This window comes from Muntiacus reevesi, chromosome 7 (genome assembly GCF_963930625.1).
Source record: "Muntiacus reevesi chromosome 7, mMunRee1.1, whole genome shotgun sequence".
Lineage (NCBI taxonomy): Eukaryota > Metazoa > Chordata > Mammalia > Artiodactyla > Cervidae > Muntiacus > Muntiacus reevesi.
In genome coordinates, this window is record NC_089255.1 from 90965796 (window position 1) to 90974824 (window position 9029).

The 9029-nt window shown below is 39.3% G+C and overlaps 1 non-coding gene across 1 annotated transcript; it reads right to left on the reverse strand.

Annotated features, from left to right (window-relative positions):
* Positions 1-233: 233 nt before the first annotated feature.
* On the reverse strand, positions 234-305 carry TRNAC-ACA (transfer RNA cysteine (anticodon ACA)). Its single transcript has one exon. It is a non-coding gene; the product is annotated as a tRNA-Cys (tRNA).
* Between the last annotated feature and the right edge of the window lie 8724 nt (positions 306-9029).

A 9029-nucleotide genomic window follows, 5' to 3' on the forward strand; every position in this document is an offset into this window, starting at 1 on the left:
TTTTGCCTGGAGGATCCCATGAACAGAGGAGCCTGGTGGGCTACAGTCTGTGGGCTCACAACGAGTTGGACAGAACTAAACAGGCACACACAAGCACACATGAGCCAGAGAGTATAGCACAGAGTGAAGTCGCTCAGTTGTGTCTGGCTCTTTGCAACCCCATGGACTGTAGACTGCCAGGCTCCTCTGGCAAGAGTGCTGGAGTGGGTTGCCATTCCCTTCTCCAGAGGCTCTTCCCAACCCAGGGATCGAACCTGGGTCTCCCGCATTGTAGGCAGACGCTTTACCATCTGAGCCACCAGGGAAGTCACCTACATATTGCACAATATGCCCCTTTTTTGTGTTTATTTGCCAATATGCATCTTTCCGAGTCTTCCACAGAAGTGTTTCCTCTTATCCTGTGGCATTAAAAGAAGGAAGAATAATGGTAGGATGGGATTAAGCACATTTCTTTAGCCTATTCTAGAATTGAGAGACCAAAAATATTAGATACAACTGAATACATAAGAGAAAAGCCTTTGAGCTCCATACATATATAGATAGGTAGATAGAGAAAGAGAGAGAGAGAGAGGTTTCTTCTTGTTTTATAAGAGAAATATCTTTTGTGTCAGATAAGATTTAATCTACTTGGAGAATGAGAAGGGTCAGTCTCTATGATATTTACCTCTCCAGAAGAATTCATTCAGTTTAATTTCTATCCGTACCACCAAGCTTGCTTCTCACTTTTATTTAAACACTAACCCAATTATACTTACTGAATTTTTTAAAAAATTTGCATTTATTTGACTGTCTTGGGTCTTAATTGTCACATGTGGGATACAGTTCCCTGACCAGAGACCAAACCTGGACCCCTGCATTGGAGCACAGTCTTAGTCACTGTACCACCAAGGGAGTTTTTAAATCATCAGAGAAAGCCAAAATTTCAGCAAAACCCTCATCTTGTTGTCACTTAATGCAGTTTCCCATCCTTCACGGTCTGTATTTATCACACTTCTTGCTTCCTGGGAACACTCCACTGATCACTCTAATCCCAGCCACCAACAGTGCAAGGAAACTCACTGAGGTTTGGTGTGTGTGTTTCCTCTCCCCATTTCAGATCAGTTTCCAGCTAAGGAAGAGGTCTCTTCTACATCATATTGAGAAGAGAAAAAAATCAATAAATCTTCTCTGGAGCTGAGATGACTAGCCCCTAAAAAAAGCAGGTGGAGAACCTTTATTAAAGAAGTTTTCATTAGAGTACTACTTCAATCATAAAATAATCATAAAGGAATTATGCAAATGTGCCGAAATCATATCATCCATGCTAACATTCAGTTCCAAGTCTCTCTGAAGAGAACCTGAGATCAGACCCTGTCGGGAGAAAACATGGAGACCTTCAGAGTTAGCTGATAAGAACTTGACTGATTATAAAATTTGTGACGGCCTTGTGTGTGCAATTGCTCAGTCCTGTGGGACTCTTTGTGACTCCGTGGATTGTAGCCTGCCAGTCTCCTCTGTCCATGCAATCTTTCCAATGAAGAATATTGGAGCGGGTTGCCATTTCCTACTCCAGAGGCTCTTCAGGACCCAGAGATTGAACCCATATCTCCTGCATGTCCTGCACTGGCAGGCGGATTTACCACTGTTTTCCCTTGGAAAGTCCCAGGTGACCACACTAAGTAAGCACAATTTTAGCCAACATCAAATAAGGTCACTATTCGGGGAAGACGTCGCTGAACTGTCTGATAGAACATGCTCAAAGGTTTTGAAAATATTTACTCTTTTACCTAAAATATCACTCATTTATTAAGAAGTTACCGTGTCAGACAGAGTTTAACCACTTATGAGTATTATCCTAACTAATTTCATTTCTATAACAAACGTGATATCATAGTGGATTTTCAATTTTACAAATCAAGAAAATTAACTTCAGAAAGGTTAGGTAATATGTCCTGGGTTACAAAGCTGTGAAAAGCATATTTTTAAACACTATCCTATAAAATTTGGAAACTTCACCCAATCTGAGGGCTGTCTTTTCACCTTACTTATAGTTTCCTTTGTAGTGCAGAAGCTTTTAAGTTTCATTAGGTCCCATTTGTTTAGTTTTGCTTTTATTTCCAATATTCTGGGAGGTGGGTCATAGAGGACCCTGCTGAGATTTATGTCAGAGAGTGTTTTGCCTATGTTCTCCTCTAGGAGTTTTATAGTTTCTGGTCTTACATTTAGATCTTTAATCCATTTTGAGTTTATTTTTGTGTATGGTGTTAGAAAGTGTTCTAGTTTCATTCTTTTACAAGTGGTTGACCAGTTTTCCCAGCACCACTTGTTAAAGAGGTTGTCTTTTTTCCATTGTATATCCTTGCCTCCTTTGTCAAAGATAAGGTGTCCATAGGTTCATGGATTTATCTCTGGGTTTTCTATTCTGTTCCATTGATCTATGTTTCTGTCTTTGTGCCAGTACCATACTGTCTTGAAGACTGTGGCTTTGTAGTAGAGTCTGAAGTCAGGCAGGTTGATTCCTCCAGTTCCATTCTTCTTTCTCAAGATTACTTTGGCTATTCGAGGTTTTTTGTTTTTCCATACAAATTGTGAAATTATTTGTTGTAGTTCTGTGAAAAACACCGTTGGTAGCTTGATAGGGATTGCATTGAATCTATAGATTGCTTTGGGTAGAATAGCCATTTTGACAATATTGATTCTTCCAATCCATGAACACAGTATGTTTCTCCATCTGTTTGTGTCCTCTTTGATTTCTTTCATCAGTGTTTTATAGTTTTCTATGTACAGGTCTTTTGTTTTTTTAGGCAGATATACTCCTAAGTATTTTATTCTTTTTGTTGCAATGGTGAATGGTATTCTTTCCTTAATTTCTCTTTCTGTTTTTTCACTGTTAGTATATAGGAATGCAAGGGATTTCTGTGTGTTAATTTTATATCCTGCAACTTTACTATATTCATTGATTAGCTCTAGTAATTTTCTGGAAGAGTCTTTAGGGTTTTCTATGTAGAGGATCATGTCATCTGCAAACAGCGAGAGTTTTACTTCTTCTCCTGAAGCTCAATTCCAGAAAAATAAATGACCCAATCAAAAAATGGGCCAAAGAACTAAACAGACATTTCTCCAAAGAAGACATACAGATGGCTAACAAACACATGAAAAGATGCTCAACATCACTCATTATTAGAGAAATGCAAATCAAAACCACAATGAGGTACCATTACACGCCAGTCAGGATGGCTGCTATCCAGAACTCTACAAGCAATAAATGCTGGAGAGGGTGTGGAGAAAAGGGAACCCTCTTACACTGTTGGTGGGAATGCAAACTAGTACAGCCACTATGGAAAACAGTGTGGAGATTTCTTAAAAAACTGGAAATAGAACTGCCATATGACCCAGCAATCCCACTTCTGGGCATACACACCGAGGAAACCAGATCTGAAAGAGACACGTGCACCCCAATGTTCATCACAGCACTGTTTATAATAGCCAGGACATGGAAGCAGCCTAGATGCCCATCAGCAGATGAATGGATAAGGAAGCTGTGGTACATATACACCATGGAATATTACTCAGCTGTTAAAAAGAATTCATTTGAATCAGTTCTAATGAGATGGATGAAACTGGAGCCCATTATACAGAGTGAAGTAAGCCAGAAAGATAAAGAACATTACAGCATACTAATACATATATATGGAATTTAGAAAGATGGTAATGATAACCCTATATGCAAAACAGAAAAAGAGACACAATGTACAGAACAGACTTTTAACTCTGTGGGAGAAGGCGAGGGTGGGATGTTTTGAGAGAACAGCATGTATATTATCTATAGTGAAACAGATCACCAGCCCAGGTGGGATGCATGAGACAAGTGCTCAGGCCTGGTGCACTGGGAGGACCCAGAGGAATCGGGTGGAGAGGGAGGTGGGAAGGGGGATCGGGATGGGAATACGTGTAACTTTATGGCTGATTCGTGTCAATGTATGTCAAAACCCACTGAAATGTTGTGAAGTAATTGGCCTCCAACTAATAAAATAAAATTAAAAAAAAAAAAATTTGGAAACTTCAGAACATCAAGCCTAGGAGACATTTCAGACATTGTTTTTCCATGTTATTCAAGCTTCTACAGATGACTCAAAACCCAGCCTCCCATGTTAATGACTTGCTTGAGGTCATGTATAAAGGCTTTGCCTCTAGGCTCCTAACTCAAAATAACAGCTTTAGCAACTTGTCTTCACATGGGTCAGTGTTGTCATCTTTCATAGTTTGTATTATCTCCTATTGAGAAAATGCACTGTCTCTGCTCCCAAAGTAAACTTTCTAATGATATTTTATGCATATTTTTAGAAAAGACAATTTTTTGCCTGTCTTTATTCCAACTTGGATAAGTGGACCTCATTATGTGATGAACCACAGTATGCAAGGACTAAGACTACTTGAAACCTGGACTCCTGTTTGTCTTGAAATCTTTGTCATTATTGCTTTGGTTGTCAGTCACTTAGTCATGTCTGACTCTCAGCGACTCCAGGGACTGTTGCCTACCAGGTTCCTCCATCCATGGGCTTCTCCAGGCAAGAATACTTGGGTAGTCTGACATTTCCTTCTCCAGGGGATCTTTCCAACCCAATGATTGAACCTGGGTCTCCTGCACTGCAGGCAGATTCTTTACTGCTGAGCCACCAGGAAGGCCCCTGAAATCTTTATACAGAAGAATTAAGACTTCTTAGGACAGCTATCTATTAGTCTGACTCTTTTCCTCACTCCATCCATAAAATCCCCAGCATTTGAACTTTTCTCTTCCAAACGTCTATGGGTCTCAGGCAATGCCGACTTAGAAGCGGCTGATGATCAGATTGCAAGCATACTCAGTTGCTCAGTTATTTCCAACTCTTTGTGACCCCATGGATTATAACCCACCAGGCTCCTCTGTCCATTGGATTTTCCAGGCAAGAATACTGGAGTGGGTTGCATTTCCTTCTCCAGGGGATCTTCCCGACCCAGGGATGAACCTGAGTCTCCTGAGTCTCTTGTGTCTCCTGCATTGGCAAACAGATTCCTTACCTTACCACGGAGCCACGTGGGAAGTCCCAGGTGGCATTCATGAGTACACTTTAGAAAAAAGACCTACTTCATTTGTACAAGTGTCAAATGTATTTGTCTCACATGCTAACAAATTGCATAGTTATTAACAACAAAATTCAGAGCCTTTAGAGATCTGCTTATAATGATGATGGTTTTTTTTTTTTTTCTTATCATAACTCAATGCCAGTCTATTGACCCTAAGTTAAATTTTCCTATCCTAAAAAATGTAAACCAAACCAAAACAAGAACATAACAATAATGAGTGAAAAGTAAGTGAAACAAAGAAAAAGAGATCTAAAACTTTGCTGTTTTCTAAGACTATAGATTGAGTTATAGAAACTTTATAATTAGCCTTTAGATGAAAATCCAGGTCACAAGTTAGATCAATTAACCTCTTGAGTGTTTCATTAATCAAAACCTGCTTAAACTGATTTTCTCCTTCTCAGGACAATGTGATGTGAAATACACTATGTCTATAAACCCGCACTGTTTGCTCTAGTAATGTTACAGCAGACTTTTGTTTGTTTCTGTCTTTGTTTCTGTTTATGTGGTTGGTTTGGGGTTTGTTTACTTCCTTGCCTTATCTTTCAAGACATTTATGAGAAAAGAATTACCTGCCCATTTCATGGTGTATACCTTTCCATTCACTAGTCCACAGCTTTAGGAAATATGAGATACATACAAAAAGGAAAGTTAGTTTAAATTTAAAATGTGTAAGTCATGGTAGACAAGCAGCTCAGAGATTGTATCAATGCTATTACAGTCACTGACAGATTTGGAGAAAGAAAAATATATATATATCAGATTAGGACAGTTGGAATCTGCCTACCATTCTCCCCTAACATATATTAAGTTAGATATGACTGAAACAGTAACTGTAGAACTTTCTCAATCTGTCCATCACTTTACTCAACAGTAGCCACAGGATAAAAATGACACATCTACAGGTTATGATAATTTTAAAGGAAAATGTGTTATGGTGCATTCTGGGTAAAATATGCAAATTATCAAGACAGCAGAGATAATTAAATTTTCTCAGATCAGAACAAAATGACCTTCTTTGATTGAACCCCTTTTTTGGGAAGAGACACAAATTCACTGCATTCATTGTTATAAGAGCCTGCCTTGTAATAAAGTCAAACTTGACAGATGAGGAGATTAAGAAGCTTGAGGATTTATAAGAAAAAAAATGAACCAATAAATTGAGACAAAGAAGATGCTAGATTCCTGATACATGCTTCCTTTTCCTCTATATTATTTCAGCTGTTTTGATAATTCTTGTGTGTGTGCATGCTCAGCCACTCAGTCGTGTCTGCCTCTTTTGCAACCACATGGGCTATAGCCTGTCAGGCTCCTCTCACCATGAGACTGTCCGGGCAAGAATACTGGAGTGTGTTGCCATTTCCTCTTCCAGGCGATCTTTCTCACCCAGGGATTGAATCCGCGTCTCCTGAGTCTTCTGGCAGGAGATTGGCAGGCAGATTGGCAGACAGATTCTTTACCACTGTGCCACCTGGCAAGCCTTTGATAATTCATAGGTGCTGCTAATTAAATCGAGCAGAGCACTGTATACAAGTAATCAGGGCTGTCAGAAGAAGCAAAAATGCTTCTTTAATCAGTGGTGGATCTATGATACTCTTATTGAAAATAGATACACATGCTTTTGTTATTTACATTTTCACTGTGACCTGACAATAAAATGTTTGGAAATTCACAAGAACGTGATATTTGTAGAATTAATGACTAAATAAAATAATTAAAAAGTTGTTATAGTTTATTGATTCAATTTCCCATTCCACACTCAATGTAAATGTCTGTACAATATTAGTACCAACTAGTAGCACCCAAGTTGTTCTTTTCTTTAAATTAGATAGATTTCTCAGTGAATAGTTGGGCTTGAACAGATTAAAATAAAGATTCGAAAGCTCATTTTGCCACAGGTGCAGACTAAATATTTTAAAGTCAGTGATCTGCCCACCTTGTCCATTGCATTGATCCTCCTTGTTTTAAGGTGTAACTAGAAGTGGCGTGGGTGCACACATGTGAGTATGCAGGTGTGTGTGCACACCCACATGCATGCATGAATGCATGGTTTTCCTAACTGGACATCTTTTGATTTGGCAAACCTTTTGTTTCCTCCTGGGTGATCCTACCTGCACTATAATCAGGACATTGATTTGGCTTTTAAAGTCAGCAATAAGACCATAAAATGAGCTTTGGGTTGTAAATCGGTGTTCATACCCAGAATTACCAATTAGAAGATCTGTGACTTGGAGACAGTCACAGAGATCTCTGGGCCTTGTTTTTCTTGTCAAAAATAAGAAGGACTTGATCTATAGTTACTTCCAATACTGTCCATAGCTATTTTGAGATGCAAAGAAATTTTAGGCTCTAAGGAGCTATAAGTGAGAAATTTTTTAAATTAACCATTACAGTTTCAATAAGTTTATTGGAAGGGTTTCCCAGGTGACTCAGTGGTAAAGAATCTGCCTGCCAATGCAGGAGACACAAGAGTCATGAGTTCAATCTCTAGCTTAGGAAGATCTCCTGGAGAAGGGAATGACAACCCACTCCAGTATTCTTGCCTGGAAAATTCCATGGACAGAGGAGCCTGGCGGGCTACAGTCCATGGGGTCACAAAGAGCCAGACAGGACAAAGCAACTGGATACGCATAGGCAGCTTATTTCAGAAACAATTCTAATGCATCTGAGAACACATCTAGCTCTATATCCAGCACTTTGCCAGTGAAGACGCAGTGGGCAAGGAGTGTAGTGGATGCTGTACAAAGATGGGGGTGTGGGCTTCCTCTGTCACCGCACTGGTTGTGGCCACAAGTCCCTAAACCTATCTCTCCTTTTAGCCACCTCTTCTCAAAAGTATATATTTTGCAAAACCCTTCCTAAATTAAGAGAAAAAAAAAAAAACTCTAGGGGCAAAATACTTAGATTTGATAATGCCAATTAAATGTCTAGACAAATCATGGAAGGGTCAGGAGAAAGTATCACTTAATATGGGCATTTCATTGTCTGTCCCTGTACACACTTTCACTTCCTTTACTACAGATATCATGGCTTTGAAGTCACAGTCATGGGTTCTTCATCTCTATTTGCACCACTCAGATGGTAAAGAGTCTGCCTGCAATGTTGGAGACCCGGGTTCGATCCCTGTGTCAGGAAGATCCCCTGGGCATGGTAACCCACGTCAGTATTCTTGCCTGGAGAATCCCATGGACAGAGGAGCCTGATGGCCTATAGTCCATGAGGTCACAAGGAATCAGAGGAGACTGAGCAAATTCACTTTCACTTTCCCACTTTATTTTTTTCAAATAGCTCACTCTTCTCTAGACACCCATGTTACGTCCCCTAGTCAGGAGTAAACCCTAAACTTCACCGTCAGTAGAATTCCAATTTAGCTGGGAATCCCTTGTCATGGTGCACAGACGTCCTTAAAACTACTCTTTTCCAGTTTTCTGAACATAATAGCCTGCTAAGTACCTCCTACCCCTCGTTCCTTTTATCTGTATTTACCATGAGTTTTAGCACATTCCTAGTCTATATTTTCCAATGAGCATGCCTTTCTCATAAGCTAGTCTCAATCATGTCACGCTTAGCTGACATTTCTTATTGAAACCAAATTTCATTTATATCCTATTCTCTTTTTAATTCACGCTATTATGCCCACTTTGCCCCCAATCACATTTTATCCTATATTTTCCTCCTTTTCTTCTCTTCTGTGGTGCAAATTCTCAACTGTTTCCTGCCTGAGTCTAGCCTGAGTTAATTCAGTTCTGTCTGATTTGATTTCAAGCTTAAGGATACTCTGGTAGATGAAATTTATGACACTGTATTATAAAGAAAGGAAACTGTTGACACTTAATGTGTGAATTAGTAAAAAGAAACTAGTTCCATTTCTTTCTTTCTAAGATGCTAACACACAACTAATCCTAGATAGTGGTTTTAAAAAGATGTTT